General features: G+C 51.3%; 1 protein-coding gene and 1 non-coding gene across 5 annotated transcripts in view; both read right to left on the bottom strand.

The window, feature by feature from the left end:
- DNAJC5 (DnaJ heat shock protein family (Hsp40) member C5) overlaps nucleotides 1-17,764 on the bottom strand; it is a 40,886-nt gene extending 23,122 nt beyond the window's left edge. For 3 of the 4 annotated variants that reach the window (XR_006690135.3, XR_006690136.3, XM_045364205.3), the window contains exon 1: nucleotides 16,609-16,806. The gene's annotated coding sequence lies outside the window, so the exon portion shown is untranslated. Of the gene's footprint in view, nucleotides 1-16,608; nucleotides 16,807-17,607 lie in introns of those variants that run through there. The other variant, XM_065523462.2, reaches the window with a different exon arrangement.
- LOC123567368 (U1 spliceosomal RNA) lies at nucleotides 3,641-3,805 on the bottom strand. The gene has a single exon (XR_006690283.2). It is a non-coding gene; the product is annotated as a U1 spliceosomal RNA (small nuclear RNA).
- Nucleotides 17,765-21,962: the final 4,198 nt, after the last annotated feature.

Genomic DNA, 21,962 nt, shown 5'->3' with positions numbered 1-21,962 from the left:
GCACTCCAGCCTGGGCAACAGCGTGAGACTCCGTCTCAAAAAAATAAATAAATAAATAAAATAAAATAAAATAAAATCTGTGATGAACCATATGAAAACTGACTGCTGGCCGGGCGCGGTGGCCAAACCTGTAATCCCAGCACTTTGGGAGGCCAAGGTGGGCAGATCACGAGGTCAGGAGATCGAGACCATCCTGGCCAACACGGTGAAACCCCATCTCTACTAAAAAAAAAAAATACAAAAATTAGCTGGGTATGGTGGCACGCGCCTGTAGTCCCAGCTACTCAGGAGGCTGAGGCACAAGAAACGCTTGAACCCAGGAGGTGGAGGTTGCAGGGAGCTGAGATCGCGCCACTACTCCCCAGCCTGCAGCCTGGGCGACAGAGCAAGACTCGGTCTCAAAAAAAAAAAAAAAAAAAAAAAACCACCACCACCAACAAAAACCTGACTGCCAAAAGATACTCAGACAGGTAGGTCAGGCAGGGGAAGGGCTGACAGTCAGAGCACACTAGGGACAGGGACCTGGAACCCAGTTAAAACGGTAGAAGCCCCACAGTCTGAATGTGTATTTCTGGATGTCTTATCTATTCCAAAAAAAAAACCCAATTAACTCTGTAAATACATTTGAAGAAATTCTAAGCAAGAGTCAACACAGAAAGCTAGAGAGAAAATGCTGTGTGTCACCTCACAGGTCTCCTCGCCTTTACTGCTCTTTCCTTTTGAGACTGATTCTCACTTTGTCGCCCAGGCTGGAGTGCAAAAGCGCACTTTTGGCTCACTGCAACCTCCTCCTCCTGGGTTCAAGCAGTTCTCCTGCCTCCGTTTCTCAAGTAGCTGGCATCACAGGCATCTGTCACCATGCCCAGATAATTTTTGTATTCTTGGCAGAGATAAGGTTTTGCTATGTTGGCCAGGCTGGTCTCGAACTCCTGGCCTCAACTGATCCATCCGCCTCGGCCTCCCAAAGTGCTGGGATTACAGACATGAGCCAGCGAGCTAGGCCTTTCCTCCTAACTTAAAATGAATTTCAAATGTAAAAACTTTTAAGCCAGCCATGGCAGCTCATGCCTGTAATCCCAACACTTCAGAAGGCTGAGGTGGGGAGACTGCTTGAGCCTAGAAGTTTGACCATTCTGGGCAACATGGTGAAACCCCATCTCAATTTAAAAAAAAATACAAGAATTCGCCAAGCATGATGGTGCACACCTGTGGTCCCAGTTACTCAGGTGGCTGGGATGGGAGAATCACTTGAGCCCAGGAGGTCAAGGCTGCAGTGAGCCAAGATCGTGCCACTGCACTCCAGCCTGAATGACAGAGCAAGACCCTGTCTCGAAAAAAAAAAAAAAAGAATTCCTAAAGTCACTGGAAACACAGAAATCCCCAAAAGATTTCACCTTTCCTCCTTAATTCTAAAAATAAAAAGCAACAGTGATGCTTAAAGTAACGTGAGAACAGCAAGAGTAAATAAAACTGCTTCCACCACCGTCATCAAACATCCAAGTACGAGAGGAAGCAAATCTGAGCTGGAGCCACGGGAGCGGCCCGGCCGAGCCAGGGAAGAACGGACAGGCAGGGCGGCCAGCCCTCCTCACACAGTAACAAGCCCCGTGCTTGCTCACACAGAAAACGAACACTTGCCCTCGTGAGTCACAAAGTTAATGTCAGGAAGCAACAGGACCGGCGGCCACACCTGAGGTGTCAACCCAGAGCTGCCACCCTGCCCAGAACCACGGTTTCCCGAAACTATAAAACCATTCCGAGGGTATGATTAGCTACAGAGAAACAAAACCAAACCCCACATGCTGAAGCCCTTTGAATTCATAAACTGAGCTACTGCCCCAGGTCTAACAAAGCATTCAGTAAATGTTTGCTGCATTAATTTTATCTGTATTGACTTGGGTCTGGAAACCTAACAAAGATTTTTTCTTTTTTTGGTAACCTGGTACTTAGAACACAGTAATTCCAAAGGAAAAGCAGATCGGAAGTGGAACGAAGTAACTCCAGACACACATTTAAACAGTGCTGGGCACAGGGCTCAGGCCTGGAATCCCAGCACTTTGGGAGGTCGAAGCAGGCGGATCACTTGAGATCAGGAGTTCAAGACCAGCCTGGCCAACATGGTGAACCCCTGTCTCTACTAAAAACATAAAAATTAGCCGGGCATGGTGGTACATGCCTGTAATCCCAGCTACTCGGGAGGCTGAGGCAGGAGAATCGCTTGAACCCAGGAGGCAGAGGTTGCACTGAGCTGAGATCACACCACTGCACTCCAGCCTGGGAAACAGAGTGAGACTGTGTCTCAAAAAAAAAAAAAGAATCAAACATTCTCAAATCCCTATTACTCGGAGAGCAGGTCATCCAACACGACACTGCTGTCCTCCTGGGCGCCGGGCACCAAGCACCCCGGGCCTCACCCTCCCAGTCCTAAGCGCACGTCACTTTCTTTTTCCTTTTCGAGACGGAGTCTCGCTCTGTCGCCCAGGCTGGAGTGCAATGGGGCAATCTCGGCTCACTGCAATCTCCGCCCCCCAGGTTCCCGCCATTCTCTTGCCTCAGCCTCCCGAGTAGCTGAGACTACAGGCACCACCACCACGCCCAGCTAATTTTTTGTATTTTTAGTAGAGACGGGGTTTCACTGTGTTAGCCGGGATGGTCTCAATCTCCTGACCTCGAGATCCACCCGCCTCAGCCTCCCAAAGTGCTGGAATTCCAGGTGTGAGCCACCGCGCCCGGCCAGAGCACATCACTTTTGATGGTGCAAACAGAGGAGAAAAAGTCCAGGTGACACCAATGAGGCCACAGGTTACGACACCTGGGCAGTGACTATTCAATCAAGGTTTGAACCTCCCCATATAAAGGGAGCCTAGACCAAGCACCCCCAGGAACAGAACGAGTCTGAAGACACAAGTCAGTCTTCCATTATCACAGCTGCTGTTCAAATCAATCATCTCTGTACAATGCTAGAGAATAAAGGTCCTAGAGCAGAATCGCCACCATGCCCAAAAATATTCCAGAAAACCTTCACACAGTCCCAAACGTGAAAGACAAAGTATTCTTCATAAAGTTAGTAACCATGAGGGCGTTGTGGTTGCTGGAGTTCTACGCTCTCAGCACCTAAAGCCGCAGGATCCTGGGCTGGTTCGCCCTGGCCCAGGCGGGCCTCTGCTGCCCCCCGCAGGCTCTCCTGAGGATCCCCAGCCAGACGGGTCCGGACGGACTTCGTATCACGGAAGAAAGGGCATAAAACTACAGCTATCGATTCCGTAGAAATCTACTCTCATGGGGAAGAATATATTTTTTTCCCTTTTCTTTTTTTTTTTTTTTTTTTGAGATGCAGTCTTGCTCTGTCGCCAGGCTGGAGTGCAGTGGCGCAATCTCGGCTCTCTGCAGCCTCCACCTCCCAGGCACGAACGATTCTCCTGCCTCAGCCTCCACAGTAGTTGGGACTACAGGCCCACGTCACCACTCCCGACTAATTTTTGTATTTTTAGTAAAGATGGGGCTTCACCATGTTGGCCAGGCTGGTCTCAAACTCCTGACCTCAGGTGATCCACCCACCTCGGCCTCCCAAAGTGCTGGAATGACAGGCGAGAGCCACTGCACCCGAATGATTTTTGTATTTTTATTTATTTATTTATTTTGGGGGACAGTGTGAACACAGCCCCCTCACTACCACAAATTATGCAGTCGAGTTTCCCACATTTGGGGAAATCGCAGGGGTCAGCACACCCGGAGTGCAACGGCTAAGCCTCGCCCTGGGAAAACCACCTTTGTGATCATGGTGTCTCCCCTGCCACGTAAGTATGATTTTTGTATTTTTAATAGAGATAGGGTTTCACCATGTTGGCCAGGCTGGTCTTGAACTTCTGACTTCAAGTGATCCGCCTGCCTCAGCCTCCCAAAGTGTTTGGATTACAGGCGTGAGCCACAGCTCCCAGCCTCTTCTCTTTTCTTTTTGAGATGGGGTCTCACTCTGTCGCCCAGGCTGCGGTGCAGTGGTGGGATCACGGCCCCCTATAGCCTGGAAATCCTGAGCTCAAGCTCTCCTCCCACTTCAAGTGGCTGGGACCACAGGCCTGCACCGTGCCAGGCTCAAACTGTATCTGGACATAATAATCACAACATTCAAATCCTCAACTTCACATAACATGTACATTCATAAAAACACCTATACCCACAATCCCACCTGCAGTATCACATTGACTCAGGGACCTCTGCCCTGTTCATTCTGTGACCGATCACCGGCACACCCACCCTGGCGGCGGCTCCACCCACCGTACAGTGGACTGAAAGGTGCTTCCACTGAGCAGACTGCAGAGCAGAAGCTCAAGACACAGACAGCGGATCCGCCACAGTTCATAAAACGCTACAGACGGCATCCAGGTATTTCCAGCACTTCCAGGGAGAACCCGCTCTGAAACGGAACTGATGGAAATGGTCCTGACTTTCCTGCACTCGACCCCTGGCCTAGGGCTGCTCTTAGAGAAATTCACCCAGGAGGGATGGCGGGCCACCACCTCCCATGCGTGGGGCTGTCCCTGGTGAAGCACACACACACAGCCTCAGAGTGCCTCTGCAACTGTGACGAAAGTGAAATGATTCCAGTGAGTCTACTATGCAACCAAGTATCAGGTGCACCTTCAACCCTGACGAGCCAACCATAAAACATGCTAAACTTCAGGGCTGAGTGCGGTGGCTCACGCCTGTAATCCCAGCACTTTGGGAGGCCGAGGTGGGGTGGGGGCAGGTATCACGAGGTCAGGAGTTGGAGACCAGCCTTGCCAACATGGTGAAACCCCATCTCCACTAAAAATACAAAAATTAGCCAGGCGTGATGGTACACGTGCCTGTAGTCCCAGCTACTGGGGACGCTGAGGCAGGAGAATCACTTGAAGCCGGGAGACGGAAGTTGCAGTGAGCTGAGATCGCGCCACTGCACTCCAGCCTGTCGACAGAGCAAGACTCTGTCTCAAAACAACAACAACAACAAAAAACTAAATTTCAGAGGTAGTTAAGTGGTAAAACACATGCATGCACCTCAAAATTGAGACAGTGGCCGGGCGCGGTGGCTCACGCCTGTAATCCCAGCACTTTGGGAGGCCAAGACGGGCGGATCACAAGGTCAGGAGATCGAGACCATCCTGGCTAACACGGTGAAACCCCGTCTCTACTAAAAAATACAAAAAACTAGTCGGGCGAGGTGGCGGGCGCCTGTAGTCCCAGCTACTCGGGAGGCTGAGGCAGGAGAATGGTGTGAACCCAGGAGGCGGAGCTTGCAGTGAGCTGAGATCCGGCCACTGCACGCCAGCCTGGGCAACAGAGCAAGACTCCGTCTCAAAAAAAGAAAAAAAAAAAAAAAATTGAGACAGTAGTATGATTGAGACAGTATGATCTGACAGAACCTGTGATATCTGCTGTGAGTTTTATCTACATGGCAGCTGCAGCTTAGGAAACACTCAGCCCGAGCCTGCCGTCTGCGAAAAGAGCCCTTCCTAAAAGGCCTATGAGACAGGCCTGTCAGGGGGTGGGAGGGCAGCTCTGGGGCCACCTGTCTGGGCTGCCATTTAGAGGCACTCAGTGACCAGGCAAGTTACTCAGCACCTCCCCATCTCAATCTCCTCTTTGTCAAATGGGGATTAAACAGTCCAGCAAGGTATGTCGGGGAGCTGGCTTGAATGAAGCAGTCGGATCCTGCGCCAGGCACACAGTTAATGTTAGCTACTGCGATAATGACCTGTGCTTTTCGGCTAAGAAGACTGAGACTCAGGAGGGTGGAGTCGCCTATTTTCAGTCACCTGCTAAGGATCAGCAGGGCTGTAATTCGAACGCACGTCAGCCTCACCAGCACTGTACGTCAATGACTGATTCCCAGCATCCATTTCACAGAAGACAGTAATTCTTCTCTGTCCTGATCACAAGTAACTTATTTTCTTGTACATCAAGCCTTTTCTGAATAAGGTACTGTATGGACCACTGTCATTTATTTTATTTTAGAGACAGAGTCTCCCGGGACCGTCCAGGCAGGAGTGCAGTGGCTCAATCACAACTCACCGCAGCCGTGACCTCCTGGACTCCTGCGACCCTCCCATCGGCCACCAAAGTAGTTGGGGCTACAGGTGTGCAACCACCCCACCCGGATAATTGTTTATTTTTTGTAGAGGCAGGCTCTCCCTAAGGTTCCCAGGCTAGGCAAACTCCTGGGCTCAAGTGACCCTCCAACCTTAGTCTCCCAATGTGCTGGGATTACAGGTGTGAGCGACTGCACCCAGGCCACCGTCATATTTTTATTGATTAATTAATTATTTTTTGAGATGGAGTCTTGCTCAGTCACCCAGGCTGGAGTGTAGTGGAACAATCTCAGCTCACTGCAAGCTCCGCCTCCCGGGTTCACACCATTCTCCTGCCTCAGCCTCCTGAGTAGCTGGGACTACAGGCGCCCACCACTACGCCTGGCTAATTTTTTTGTATTTTTAGTTTTTCTCAGCTTGAAGACACATTAATTATTTTCTCAGCTAGAAGACATACTAATTATCGTTACATAGAATTTCAGATGTAAAAAGTAGTTTCCTTAACTAAAAAAATATCCTGGGCCGGGCACAGTGGCTCATGCCTGTAATCCCAGCACTTTGGGAGGCCAAGCCGGGCGGATCACTTGAGGTCAGGAGATTAAGATCAGCTTGGCCAACAAAACACGGTGCAACCCCATCTTTATCAAAACTACAAAAACTAGCCGGGAGTGGTGGTGCGCACCTGTAGTTTTTTCCAGCTAGTGCGGAGGCTGAGGCAGGAGAATCGCCTGAACCCGGGAAGCAGAGGCTGCAGAGTCGAGATCGTGCCATGGCACTCCAGCCTGGGGGACAAGAGCAAGACTTTGTCTCAAGAAAAAAAAAAAAAAAACCCACAGTTTATTAATCTGCCTTATTGTCCTCTGCCTTTTAAAAATGTAAGAGAAGTCTGTTTGAGGCTTTAGGGGGAGGTAGCTGTCAGTCAGCTGGACACCTAGCTGTTCTGAGTGAGTCCAGGGCAAAGGCCACCAGCCCATGCGAGGAACAGCATTAATAAAATTTTGCCTATTTACCCTAAACCAGAGCAGGTTTCCAAGGATGTCTAGACCATGAACACCTGTGTGCATCTCCATTCGCCCACCTGGAGGCCAGACACACTAAGAGGCAGCTGGACCCGTTGCCTATTCAAAGCCACTTCAGATTCTGTACAAGTGACAGGGCCCTTGTCTTAAAGTATTTTCACACACGTTGAATTAAGCAGCGCTCACACCAGGGAGAAGGATGCTGTGAGGCCGTCTGTTGGTGACAATCAGTTAGGGTTACTCAACCCGGCAGGATGATGCAAGAGAAAACAGTACCAACAGAAATCGCATCGTAAGAGGTAATTTTGGGGGGAAAAGGCAATTTTGTAAATTCTGTGTTGTCATTTTAACATGTACAACAGCATTATTTGTGCTTATTCTTCAATATTATACCTTTATACTCAAGAATCTAAAAAACTGTTTAAGACCCCCCTGCATGGCTGTCCTGGGGATTATGGCTAATGCATATTGGGTAACCTTGTCCCAGAATGCCTGTTCAACAAACCAGTTTGCCTCATTTCAGAGTGTTTTGCTATTTGGACATGGGGTATTCTTTTTCATCCCCCACTGCAAGCTCCACCTCCCAGGCACAAGGGATCCTCCCACCTCAGCCCCTCAGCCTCTCGAGTAGCTGGGACTACGGGCATGTAACACCATGCCCAGCTCACTTTTGTATTTTCTGCAGAGATAGGTTTTCCTCCTGTTACCCAGGCTGGTCTCAAATTCCTGAACTCAAGAGATCTATCCACCTCAGCCTCCCAAAGTGTTGGGATTACAGGCGTCAGCCACCGCACCTGCCCAAATTTTTGTATTTTTAGTAGAGACAGGGTTTCACCATGTTGGCCAGGCTAGTCTCGAACTCCTGGCCTCATGTAATCTGCTTGCCTTGGCCTCCCAAAGGGCTGGGATTACAGGCTTAAGCCACTAAGCCTGGCCAAAAATTTTTTAATTTTTTAAATATTTCTATGCAAAGAGCTTTATTAAAAGTCTTGAGATGGGCCAGGTGCAGTGGCTCACGCCCTGTAATCCCAGCACTTTCGGAGGCCGAGGCGGGCGGATCACGAGGTCAGGAGATCAAGACCATCCTGGCTAACACTGTGAAACTCCGTCTCTACTAAAACTACAAAAAAATTAGCCATGCATGGTGGCGGGTGCCTGTAGTCCCAGCTGCTCGGGAGGCTGAGGCAGGAGAATGGCGTGAACCCAGAAGGTAGAGCTTGCAGTGAGCCGAGATCGAGCCACGGCACTCCAACATGGGCGACAGAGCGAGACTCTGTCTCAAACAAAAAAACACACACAAAAAAAGTTTGAGATGGGCCAAGCACGGTGGCTCACACCTGTAATCCCAGCACTTTGGGAGGCCAAGGTGGGTAGACCACGAGGTCAAGAGATCGAGACCATCCTGGCCAACATGGGGAAGCCCCGTCTCTACCAAAAATACAAAAATTAGGGGGGCGTGATGGCGCACGCCTGTAGTCCCAGCTACTAGGGAGGCTGAGGCAGGAGAATCGCTTGAACCCGGGAGGCGGAGAACCTGGGAGGCGGAGATTGCAGTGAGCCAAGATCGCGCCACTGCACTCCAGCCTGGGCAACAGAGCGAGAATCCATCTCAAAAAAAAAAAAGAAAAAAAAAAGATGAATACAGCCCAGGTAAAGGCTTTACGGGAATATAGCTTCTTTCTCGGTTAATTTAAAAAACATATGTTGACTGGTTTTGTGCATTTTTAAAAGTCCATTTATAATAAGACATTTATTATTTTTTAAGAGAGAAGGCCTTGCTATGTTGCCCAGCATGGACTCAAACAATCCTCCAGCCTTTGCCTCCCAAGCAGCTGAGACTACTGATGCATGCCACCACACTGGGCTCATAAGAAATCTCTTATTTAAAGATCAAGAGAGAACTAACGAAATTTATTGCAATTTGCAAAAATTTAAAATCTCAGATTTTAATAGCAAGCCCTATTGCAGTAGCTAAAAGAACACCAAAATACTGTGTTAAAATGCCCTGAAAGCAAAGGGGAAAGACAGGCACTGCGTGAGGGCTACAAACTTGGCAACAGATGACAGAAATTACAGTCTGTACTCTTGGACCCAGAATTTCCTTCATTATTTGTCTTAGGGAAACCCTCTTACAATAAAACACAATCCTGTTTAATAAAGAAACATCCAATGGAACTGCACAGCAAAAACCCAAACATTTGCTCTGCTGCTAATCCCTCCCGATAACAGGAGGAGGAAAATAAAAGCCAGGCAGGGGTGCACACTCCCTCTGTTGAGCTGCAGTCACTCTTCCCGCCAGGTACCTGCAGCCTAGTCAGAGGTAGAGGCCTCTGACCCACGCTCGCCTCCACCCCGAGACTGATGTGGAGCACGTGGACTGGGCCTCAAGCACCTGAATTCAGCTCCTGCTTCTTCAAGAGTTAGAATAAGACGGGATATTTTGGTTCTGCAGTTCCACTAGAACACATTTCCACTCTACCTGGTGAAAAAGAGGAGGCACAGGGCAGGGAGAGCTCTCCCAGAAGTCAGCCACGCTCTAGAGACAGCAAGGAGGGCAGGGCACAGCCGACGGGGCTGGCAAGTCCATCCCATCTTCCGACCTGCCAGCATCACGATTTCATAACAGGCACAGAACGCCTCCGAACACAGGCTGAGCACAGTGGCTCACGTCTATAATCCCAGCACCTTGGGAGGTCAAGGTGGGCTGATCACTTGAGGTCAGGAGTTCGAGACCAGCCCGGGCAACATAGTGAAACCTCATCTCTACTGAAAATACAAAAATTAGCTGGGAGTGGTGGCACGTGCCTGTAATTCCAGTTATTCAGGAGGCTGAGGCAGAAGAATCACTTGAACCCAAGAGGTGGAGGCTGCAATGAGCCACGATCACGCCACTGCACTCCAGCCTGGATGACAGGGCGAGACTCCATCTCAAACAAACAAAGAATGCCTGGGACACAGCAATGCAGACACTACATGGTTCCGGACACCATCTCGTAATGATCGTTCCTGCTGGTGACACATGTTCAATGCAGAATACTTAAAGGGACAATAAAATTATAAATCCAAGAAAAGTAAGGTTCATTCATATCCATATTCAAAGAATATTCACTAAGCACTCACAACACATCACAAAAATTTAAAAATATCACTCAGGCTTAATATGTCAAGAATAAATGACAACGTTCTCTGCCACAGAAATAAGTTTTTTGAAACCATTCATGTAAAATGTAGAATGATGTTGGAACAAAGTTAAATTCTGGCATATGCAGGTCTGTCCTGAAGAGGAAATTATTGATCAAGACAGAACTTCCCTTTTTCGTTGTTGTTTCTGAGACAGCGTATTTCTCTGCCACCCAGGCTGGAGTGCAGTGGCACAGTCCTGGTTTGCTGCAGCCTCAACCTCCCAGGCTCAGGGGATCCCACCTCAGCCTCCGAGTAGCGGGGACTACAGCCGCACGTCACCGCGTCCGGCTAATTGTTTCTATTTTTCGTACAGATGGGGTTGTGCAGTGTTGCCCAGGCTGGTCTTCACTCCCGGACTCTGGCAATCCGCCTGCCTCGGTTCTCAAAGTGCTGGGATTACAGGCACGAGCAACTGCACCAGCCCAGAATTTTCAGAGACATGTCCCAAACCTGGTCTAAGCACTTGTTTCCTTAGAAAATGAGAAATTGGACGATCACTTGAGTCCAGGAGCTCAAGATCAACCTGGGGCTGGGTGGGGTGGCTCACGCCTGTAATCCCACACCTTGGGGGCCAAAGTGGGTGGATCACCTGAGGTCAGGAGTTCAAGACCAGCCTGGCCAACATGGCAAAACCCCATCTCTACTAAAAATACAAAAATTAGCCGGGCTTCATGGCAGGTGCCTGTAATCCCAGCTACCCAGGAGGCTGAGGCAGGAGAATCACTTGAACCCAGGAGGCAGAAGTTGCCATGAGCGGAAATCGTACCATTGTACTCAAGCCTGGGCGACAGAGTGAGACTCCGTTCCCCCACCAAAAAAAAAAAAAAAAAAAAGGGCCGGGCACAGTGGCTCATGCCTATAATCCTAGCACTTTGGGAGGCCAAGGCTGGTGGATCACGAGGTCAGGAGATTGAGACCATCCTGGCTAACATGGTGAAACCCCCCGTTCTTTACTAAAAATACAAAAAATTAGCCGGGCATAGTGGCACGCGCCTGTAATCCCAGCCACTTGGGAGGCTGAGGCATAAGAATCACTTGAACCCGCGAGGCAGAGATTGCAGTGAGCTGAGGTCACGCCACAGGACTCCAGCCTGGGTGACAGAGCGAGACTTCATCCCCAAAAAAAGAAAATGAGATGCTGTCCTAATTTCTGCAATTTCAATGTGAAATATCAATGTTTGCAAAACTCATAAAAGTTAAAACAATTTTTATTTCTTTTTGTTGTTGTTGTTGAGATGGAGTCTCACTCTGTCACCCAGGCTGGAGTGCAGTGACCGGATCTCAGCTCACTGCAAGCTCTGCCTCCCAGGTTTACGCCATTCTCCTGGCTCAGCCTCCCGAGTAGCTGGGACTACAGGTGCCCGCCACCTTGCCCGGCTAGTTTTTTGTATTTTTTAGTAGAGACGGGGTTTCACCGTGGTAGCCAGGGTAGTCTCGATCTCCTGATCTCGTGATCCGCCCGTCTCGGCCTCCCAAAGTGCTGGGATTACAGGCATGAGCCACCGCGCCCAGCCAACAATTTTTATTTCTTTCTTTTTTTTTTTTTTTTTTGAGACGGAGTCTCGCTCTGTCGCCCGGGCTGGAGTGCAGTGGCGCGATCTCGGCTCACTGCAAGCTCCGCCTCCCGGGTTCACGCCATTCTCCTGCCTCAGCCTCCCGAGCAGCTGGGACTACAGGCGCCCGCCGCCTCGCCCGGCTAATTTTTTGCATTTTTAGTAGAGACGGGGTTTCACCGTGTTAGCCAGGATGGTCTCGATCTCCTGACCTCTGATCCGCCCGCCTCGGCCTCCCAAAGTGCTGGGATTACAGGCGTGAGCCACCGCGCCCGGCCAACAATTTTTATTTCTAATGACCTATATCTATTGTCTGTCACGTACCAAGAATAAAGCAGAACAAACTTCCTCATTAATACACAATGCACCCAAAATTAACGCAAAGGGTGATGAGAGACAAAATCTACACTCAAGGTTGTTGGGTAATCTAATCCTTAAATCTTCTGGGTTGAACTGCCTGTGACTGATAACAGACTAGCTGCTAATCCTCTTCAGGGATGTCATTATCTGAGGGCTCCTGGCATGGCAGTCCCAGCTCCTAGATTAGGGGTAGCACTTTCATAAAACAAGACTATTACTGTTTTTCAGCATCTCTGTCACTTCTATTCAGGAACGAGGTGATAAGACACCTTTCATTTATTGCCTCCTTTTCTCTCCCAGCAGGCACGCAGGGGAGGCACCACTACCCTCATTTTACAGAATGCAGCGGCTCAGAGACAGAGCAGCTCCAATCCAGCCCCAGTCACGTGAGCCCCGATCTTGTCCTCTTTCATGAAGGTCTAGCACAGATTCTGCTGCCACAGTGGGAAAGCCTATGGCGGGGCAGGAGGTGCGTCTGACAGAAGACTGTGCTCCCTGGATCCATCTCAGGACGTTGTGGCATGAGAATGTTCTAATCAGAACATCACAGTGAGTCTCATTTTAGAAGCGCTACTTTGTGGGTTTTGAGACGGAGCCTCGCTCTGTCGCCAGGCTGGAGTGCAGTTGCACGATCTTCTTGGCTCACTGCAGCCTCTGCCTTCCAGGTTCGAGCAATTCTCCTGCCTCAGCCTCCCGAGTAGCTGGGACTACACGCATGTGCCACCATGCCCAGCTAATTTTTGTATTTTTACTAGAGACAGGGTTTCACCACGTTGACCAGGATGGTCTCAATATCTTGACCTCGAGATCCACCCGCCTGGGCCTCCCAGAGTGCTGGGATTACAGGCGTGAGCCGCCGGGCCGGCCTGGCAGCACTCATTTTAACGGCCGCTTGGAGATAATTGGAGAGTTAGGGGTCTCTTCTCCACCTCTCGTGCAGGACTAGTCATCAAGTTTCATTTCTCTACAAATGGCTTCTTCTCACCCAGCCCAGTGACCCAGGGGCTGTCTCCGCGCTGGAGAAAAACTGCTTTCGTTTGCTGATACAGTTTACCTGCGACATTACATGCTCCTAACTGGGTATAACATTCACCTTCCTGCCTGATTTCAGAAGCAAACTCCACCTTAGATAAAATTCTACCTTATCATGACTCCTCACCCCACTGCATTTTAGTGATTCATTCAACAAACACCTACGGAACTGCTAACCCCAGGCATACACGTGAGCACCTCGCATCTGGGCTCTAAGGATAACAAAACCAGCACCTTGTACGGGGCTCTTCCTGGTGATGCCAGATACTTAGAAGAAACCTGGTCTAGCGAAGACTTGAGTTCAAGTTCCGGTTCTGACGATGATTAACAGGGAGACCCTGGGCAAAGCTGCTGGTCACAGGGGCAGCTGTACAACCGGGCTCAGCAGCATCCACCCTCCAGGCGAGGGGAACCGAGGAACAAAAATGACTGAGAAACGTGCAGCGTCTGTTCAATCTCTGAACCACGTTAATACCACCATCTTTGGGGATGCAGGAAAGCCCTGAAGCCCACTCGCTCTGAGTTAATGTGGGCATGAGGTGGAGGTTGTGGAAAGGACTCCAGAGTCCTCAAGTCACCAAGCAGCCTCTGTTGCTGTCACAGCACCACAGCTGAAGGGCCTCGTGCTAAGGAGATCAACCACAGTCACTCTCCTGAATTAAATTCCACCTCACTCTACTTGATGACCAAATGTCACGACAGAGTATAAGAACTAGCACGTAGGGTTTTTCCTGGTAATCAAAGACAAAATTTCTAAAAGCATTATTACCAGTGGCAGATCTGACTTTTTATTTTTTTATTTTTATTTATTTGAGACTGAGTCTTGCTCTATCGGCCAGGCTGGAGTGCAGGGGTGTGACCTTGGCTCACTGCAACCTCCACCTCCCAGGTTCAAGGGATTCTCCTGCCTCAGCCTCCTGAGTAGCTGGGATTATGTATGCCCACAACCATGACCGGCTAATTTTTGTTGTTGTTGTTGAGACGGAATTTCGCTCTTTTTGCCCAGGCTGGAGTGCAGTGGCGTGATCTTGGCTCACTGCAACCTCTGCCTCCTGGGTTCAAGTGATTCTCCTGCCTCAGCCTCCCAAGTAGCTGGGATTACAGGCACATGCCACCACACCCAGCTAATTTTGTATTTGTAGTAGTGACGGGGTTCCACCATGTTGGCCAGGCTAGTCTCGAACTCCTGACTTCAAGTAATCTGCCCACCTCGGCCTCCCAAAATGCTGAGATTATGGGTGTGAGCCACCACGCCCAAACAGATCTGACTTTTAAAAAACGTTTTAACTTTGAAATAATTATAGATTCAAAGTTGCAAAAAGATTTACAAGGGTCCCATGCACCCTTCCGAGCCACCCCTACCTGGCTCTTTCCCCAGTGGGCAGGTGACAGCTGGTGGCTCTCTGTCCTGAGGGCCAACGTTCCAGGAACCCTTACCTCTACGTGCTCAGACCTCACCCACAAGGACTTCCGGGTGACAAGGCCAGCCCCAGGCACAGCTGCTGCTAACCTCCTCACGTTCATTCACTGAACAAATATTTACTGGGCCCAGATCATGTGCCAGCAACTGGTCTTTTCAAAAAAGTCTCTCCAGAACCTTACTAACTCACAGTAAAATATTAAGTACGATAAATGCATTAAGCAGGACACTAGGAGGATTCAGCACTGTGGGAAAATGAAGTGAGGAAGGGAGACAGGGAATTGGGTGGCACGGTAGGCAGGCAGTCGCCAGGCCAGGAGGTTAAGGCACCAGGCATTCCAGGAAGATCCAAGGACAGAGCATGTGGGTCTGTTCAGAACCAGCAAGGAGGCTGATACGGCAGGTGCAGAGTGAGTCAGGGGCCAGTCAGAGGGTGGGTGGACTCAGACGATGCAGGCTCATTAACACCCTCGCCAGGGGCGTCCATCAGAGGCCACACAGCCAGCAACCAGAGCGGGCCCCTACAGCTCTCTGCTGGGCCAGACGCCAGCTGGAGCCAGCCCGAGTCCTACAGCACCGACACAAGTGAAAGGGGAACCATGAACTCAACCGAAACTTCCCCACAGCCCTTAGATCCAGGCTTCTAATTTCATCTCCCGTTTGACAGATCACTCATTCCTGAAACTCAGCTGACATTTTTTTTTTTTTTTTTTTTTTTTTTGAGACGGAGTCTCGCTCTGCCGCCCAGGCTGGAGTGCAGTGGCCGGATCTCAGCTCACTGCAAGCTCCGCCTCCCGGGTTTACGCCATTCTCCTGCCTCAGCCTCCCGAGTAGCTGGGACTACAGGCGCCCGCCACCTCGCCCGGCTAGTTTTTTGTATTTTTTAGTAGAGACGGGGTTTCACCGTGTTAGCCAGGATGGTCTCGATCTCCTGACCTCGTGATCCGCCCGTCTCGGCCTCCCAAAGTGCTGGGATTACAGGCTTGAGCCACCGCGCCCGGCCTCAGCTGACATTTTTTAAAAAGAGAAGCAAATAAACGAACATAAAATCTCAGAAGCTTTGGGTAAAGTTTTGCCTTCAAGTAACCATGACAATAGATGGAGTAATATAACTGTTTTTGTCATTAGGTTTTTCTAAACAGACAAATAAGAGCAGAAGTGTCTAACCACCACCAAATTTTCCCAACCAAGCCTAAGCCGGAAAACAAAAATAAAGCTGAAATTTTTGCTTCCTTTTCCTGTATGACACAACTGAATGAATTTGAGAAATCATGGCTTCGGCACACGAAAAAGAGTCTTTAATCCAGACACTTAAAACCAACAAGTTAGAACCTGAACGGATGAGTTCCTAATACTCTCTCCTTAAGAGTTCAATATAAAGCATGGCTTCAAATGTTTTTATAAGGCGGCTAAGGCAGGTTTTTTCTTACAAACCAAATGCTTTTTGGAATTTAAAACGTCTGAAAGATTAATTTAAGGTGCGCTAAAGAACAATTTTCAATTCCCCGAGCTATAAACACAACGACCCAGGGACTAAATTATCTGCCACCCTAAAACCAGCGATGCTCCAGCTTCTTCGATCCTCCCGCAGAAGGGGGAGGACCCCGGGGGGTCGGGGGCGGCCGCGGGGACCTGGGGAAGCGGAGGCGGCGTCCCGGGCCCGGAGAGACCCGCGGAGAGCGCGGCTCCAGTCCCCACCGCGGGACGCGGCACTCAGACCCCCGGCCCGGCCCGACTCCCGCAGGCCCCGGCGCCGACCTTCCCGCGCCCCCGCCCCGGCCCGGCCCGGCCCGGCCCGGCCCAGGCCGCGGCGTCGCAGCAGCTCCGGCCCCGCGCGGCCCCGGCCCGGGGGTCGCCGCCATTTCCGGCTTTGGCGCACCGCCCCCGCCCCCACCCGCGCCCGCGCCCCCGCCCGCCCGACCGCCCCGGCCTGACGTGGGCCGACCCGCCCGCCCGGCCCGCAGCGAGCTCACCTGCCCGTCCGCCCGCCCGCCCGCCCTCCCGCCGGCTCCGCGGCTCCGCTCCCCGCTCCGCGGCGCTGCTGGGCAGCGGCCGACGCACTCCTCAGCCTGGAGACCCCGGGCGGCGGCGGCGGCGGCGGCGGCGGCAGAGGGCGCGGGTGCAGCACCGGCAGCGGCAGCGGCAGCGGAGACGCGCACGCTCACGCACGCACCCGCACCGGCGCGCGCGCTCCCGGAAGGACGTGGGCTCCGGCGGGTCGGAGCCGCGGGCGGGACTGGCTGCGCATGCGCTCAGAGCGCCGAGCGGAGGCTCCGCCCACCGGGGGCGGAGTCCCGAGTGACAACCCGGGGCAGAGGCGCCCGGTGGAGGCTCCGCCCATGAGTGGGCGGGGCCCATCGTGCCGGTTGGGGCGGGGGCGGAGCCAGCCCTCCCAGTCTTCAGGTGGCCGCAGGTGGATCCCGAGTCCCGAGTGGGCCGGCATGTGCTGCGGGGAACCGCGCGGAGAGGCGCAGGGCTTGCTGGTCTTGCAGGTAAGTTTACTCAGCACTTTAAGTAAGATTAAGAAAACGTAATCGTTCTCATCAAATAACTGAACAGGGAGCTGGTGGTAGATGGCTGCGGACCGTCGCCCCCGCCCCCCTCCCGAGCCACTGTCCTGGGACTGACATTTGCGCATCCCTGGAGCGCCGAGATGGGACTTCCTTCCTTCCTGTCCAACCACTGAAATGCTGAGGCCAGCACCCTCCCACCCTCCCGGAATCATCTCCAAACAACGGCGTGGAGGGGCAGGACGACGAACGTCCACTCCACTTCCCTCTGCCTTTGTCCGTCCCGTCGGCCCGCTGAGGGTGGCCGCCGGCCACCCTTCCCTGTCCCTGTGACTGCAGGCGCTCCGCCACTCACTGACGGCCTGCCCTGCATAGGCGGCCTGTGCCACTTCCCATCCTAGAAGCTCCCAGACCTCTGCGGCCGGTGCTCCTGCCTCCTCGCTTCCACCCTTGCCCGTTTACCTGAGTTCAGTGAGGTCATCTTTTTAAAACAAATCCAGTGGCATCCAAGGCTTCCAGTGACATACTGCGTGAAACCCAAATTCTCTCTCAATACGTTCTGGCCTCCTCCTTCCTCTGCCCTCATAACTCACTGCCATAATGCCGGTCTTGAATTGCCAAGCTTGTTGCAGTCTCAGAGCCTGGAAGTGTCAGAGAGCTTGGGAAGCCTCCTAGCAGTCATTAAACTGTGCAACATCAAGCAAGCAGGAAGACAAGGCTTATGGAACCCAAGAAGCAGAAAGGCCAGGTTCATATCTACAACTATAGATTCAAGAGAATGAATGATTTCAGGCCAGAATTGGAGGGATGAGAGAATGAAATGGGCCTGGTACCTATCTCAGGTTGAAGCTGTATTCCACTTGTGCTGGCAGCTGCAAGAATGAATGAACCAGGCCTTAAGTGAGTCCCTCTGAGACCTAGTAGTTACACTTTACGGACATTCTTTCAAAGAAAATATTCACAAATACAGAAAAAGGTATATGCACTGAAATGTCCATGAAGGCACTATTTTTAATAGAATGGAAACCTGCCCAACTGCACAAGTGAGCACTCAAATGGAATATTATAGTTACTGAAACGTATACAACGGGACACCATGGCTCACGCCTGGAATCTCAGCACTTTGGTAGACCAAGGCAGGAGGATCACTGGAGCCCAGGAGTTTGAGACCTGCCTGGACGACAGAGTGAGACCCCCATCTCTACAGAAAAAAAAAAAAATTTTTTTTTGAGATGGAGTCTCGCTCTGTCACCCAGGCTGGAGTGCAGTGGCGCAATCTCCGCTCACTGCAAGCTCCGCCTCCCAGGTCCACGCCATTCTCCTGCCTCAGCCTCCCAAGTAGCTGGGACTACAGGTGCCTGCCACCACGCCCGGCTAATTTTTTTGTATTTTTAGTAGAGACGGGGTTTCACCGTGTTCGCCAGGATGGTCTCAATCGCCTGACCTCGTGATCCACCCGCTTCGGCCTCCCAAAGTGCTGGGATTCCAGGCGTGAGCCACTGAGCCCGGCCAAAAAAAATTTTTTTTTAATTGGCCGGGCCACAGTGGCATGCATGCCCCTGTAGTCCCAGCTACTCAGGAGGCTGGATCGGGTGGGAGGTCAAGGCTGCAGTGAGCTATGAGTGTGTCCCTGCATTCCTGCCTGCGTAACAGAGCAAGACCCCATCTCTTATTTAAAAAGAAGAAAAAAAAAGAAAGATAATGTATAGAAAGGCTACACAGGAGCAAAGAACTCCTGAAACTAAAATGAGCACGATGCATGATACATAAAAAGTATCACACATATACCGATCCATGAACACGCCAGCCTGCTTGGAGAAAATAAGACAGGAAGGTATGGCCAGGTACACTGGCTCATGCCTGTAATCCCAGCACTTTGGGAAGCCGAGGTGGGCGGATCACCTGAGGTCAGGAGTTCAAGACCAGCCTGGCCAACATGGCAAAACCCTGTCTCGACTAAAAATACAAAAATTAGCTGGGCGTGGTGGTGTACGCCCCTGTAAATCCCATCTGCTCACGAGGCTGAGGCAGGAGAACTGCTTGCGCCCGGGAGATGGAGGTTGCAGTGAGCTAAGATTGCACCACTGCACTCTAGCCTGGGCGACAGAGCAAGACCCTGTCTCAAAAAAAATAAAAAATAAAAAAAGACGACAGGAAGGTCTCAAAAAAAATAAAAAATAAAAAAAAAAGAAGACAAGAAGAGATTGATTGTGGCTACAGTTGGGAAGAGTGTCATGTTTACCTCTGATACATCAGGCCCTGTGCTAAGTGCTGTATAAGCTTAAGCCCTTCAATATGATGAGGCAGATGCCATTATCCTCACTCTGAGAAGAGGGGACTGAGCCTTCAGGCATTGCTGCCCGCTCCTCAGGTCCACTTACTCCACTTGCTCCGTCCTTGAAGCTCTCCAAGCGTTTCACCTCGTCAAACATGAGCCAGGTACACAGGGGAATATGTCTTCCCCAACAGATGGTTTGCAAAGTCCTCGAGCACTGGGTCCACGTCGGACTCACCCTTGGACCACACAAAACCTAGCAGACTCTTACCCGCAGGGCAGTTACAGTATCTGTTCAATAAATGAAGACCACGTGGAACTCATCCCAAAATAAATTAGGGTAAATCCTGACTGCAGGCGGCAACAGCGCAATTCACCCTTTATTGGTGCCAGCTCACTGCTGTACTGGGGCTTATGTACCATACAATTCAAGGCCACCTAACTTTCCCTGCTCTTCTATCTGGGGTCAGCCTGGCTACCTCTGACCTCCGAAGTCTGGTGCTCCCACTAAAGGAGTCTTCCAATGGGAACGCCAAAGACTAAGAATGGATACATGCAAAGTGCCAAACCAGGGGAGAGTGGAGGTGCCCCCTCAAGTTTTGTTTTTTTTTTTAAGACAGAGTCTCGCTTTATTGCCCAGGCTGGAGTGCAATGGCATGATCTCGGCTCACTGCCACCTCTGCCTCCCATGTTCAAGTGATTCTCCTGCCTCAGCCTCTTGAGCAGCTAGGATTACAGGCACGTGCCACCACGCCTGGCTAATTTTTGTATTTTTGTATTTTTAGTATTTTTTCACCATGTTGGCCAGGCTGGTCTCAAACTCCTGACCTCAGGTGATCCGCCTGCCTCGGCCTCTCAAAGTGCTGGGACTGCAGGCGTGAGCCACCGTGCCTGGCCGCCCCTCAGGGTCTGTACAGATGACGCAGTGAGCACTCTGGAGCGTGTTAGTGGGAAGGAGGGGCAAAGTGCAGAACACTGTATACCGCTGTTTGACTGAGGAAAGGAAGGGAATGAGAGCATCTTCATAGGTGCTTGCTTTTGCTTGAAACACACTGGGAGGATGAGCAGTAAGTCATGACAGAGGGTGAGTGGGGAGCAGAGCCTGTTTCTGAGCATGGCTTTGTATCCAGTTTTGACTTTAGAATCCTGTAAATTACCTTAAAACCCCTAACAAGGCCAGGCGCAGTGGCTCACGTCTGTAATCCCAGCACTTTGGGAGGCCGAGGTGGGCGGATCACGAGGTCAGGAGATTGAGACCATCCTGGCGAACACGGTGAAACCCCATCTCTACCAAAAATACAAAAAATTAGCCGGGTGTAGTGGTGGGCACCTGTAGTCTCAGCTACTCGGGAGGCTGAGGCAGGAGAATGGTGTGGACCCGGGAGGCGGAGCTTGCAGTGAGCTGAGATCGGTCACTGCACTCCAGCCTGGGTGACAGAGCGAGACTCCGTATAAAAAAAATAAAATAGGCCGGGTGCGGTGGCTCAAGCCTGTAATCCCAGCACTTTGGGAGGCCGAGACGGGCGGATCACGAGGTCAGGAGATCGAGACCATCCTGGCGAACACGGTGAAACCCCGTCTCTACTAAAAAAATACAAAAAACTAGCCGGGCGAGGTGGCGGGCGCCTGTAGTCCCAGCTACACAGGAGGCTGAGGCAGGAGAATGGCGTAAACCCGGGAGGCGGAGCTTGCAGTGAGCTGAGATCCGGCCACTGCGCTCCAGCCCCGGCGACAGAGCGAGACTCCGTCTCAAAAAAAAAAAAATAAATAAAATAAAATAAAATAAAATAAAATAAAATAAAATAAAATAAAATAAAATAAACCCTAACAACAAAGCAGCCCTTGCACCACCATGGGACATCCCGGAGCCACAGGTGCACTCGTCTAACCCGCAGAAGCAAACGTTCTGCGCAGCGGCAGGTGGATCCTTCCCACAGCAGCTGCTGTGGGAGCCCGCCCCGAGGGAGGACCCTGCTTCATTTCATCGGTGCCGTCTTGGCTGTCTTCTGACCTGAGCCAGAGTCCAAACTTGCCCTGTTCATTCAGCACGTGAGAGGCTTCAGGTACTATTATTCCAAGTGGTCCCTCATCCCCAGAACGAGGTCAAGCCTTTGAAGGCCGTTGAGCATGGAGTAACACGAACCCGACAGCCATCACGTGCTCGCCCAGGTAGTGGGGCCCTCCCCACTTCCACCCACCTCCGCCCAGCGGGCTCCTGGCACTTGTGTCTGATGCAGTCTAGCTCTTCACCAGAGGCAAGATGGCCAGCACGTGGCTTTTCAAATGCACAGCACTCTATACTACATCTTTTTTTTTTTTGAGACGGAGTCTCACTCTCGTCACCCAGGCTGGAGTGCAATGGCTCGATCTCGGCTTGCTGCAACCTCTGCCTCCCGGGTTCAAGCGCTTCTCCTGCCTCAGCCTCCCAAGTAGCTGGGATTACAGGCGCCCACCACCGTTGGCTAATTTTTGTATTTTTAGTAGAGACAGGGTTTCACCATCTTGGCCAAGCTGGTCTCAAATTCCTGATCTTGTGATCCAT

The sequence above is a fragment of the Macaca fascicularis genome, chromosome 10 (assembly GCF_037993035.2).
Source record: "Macaca fascicularis isolate 582-1 chromosome 10, T2T-MFA8v1.1".
Taxonomy (NCBI): Eukaryota; Metazoa; Chordata; class Mammalia; order Primates; family Cercopithecidae; genus Macaca; species Macaca fascicularis.
Note: the sequence above shows the minus strand (reverse complement) of the source record. Positions and strands in the feature narration are given on the sequence as shown.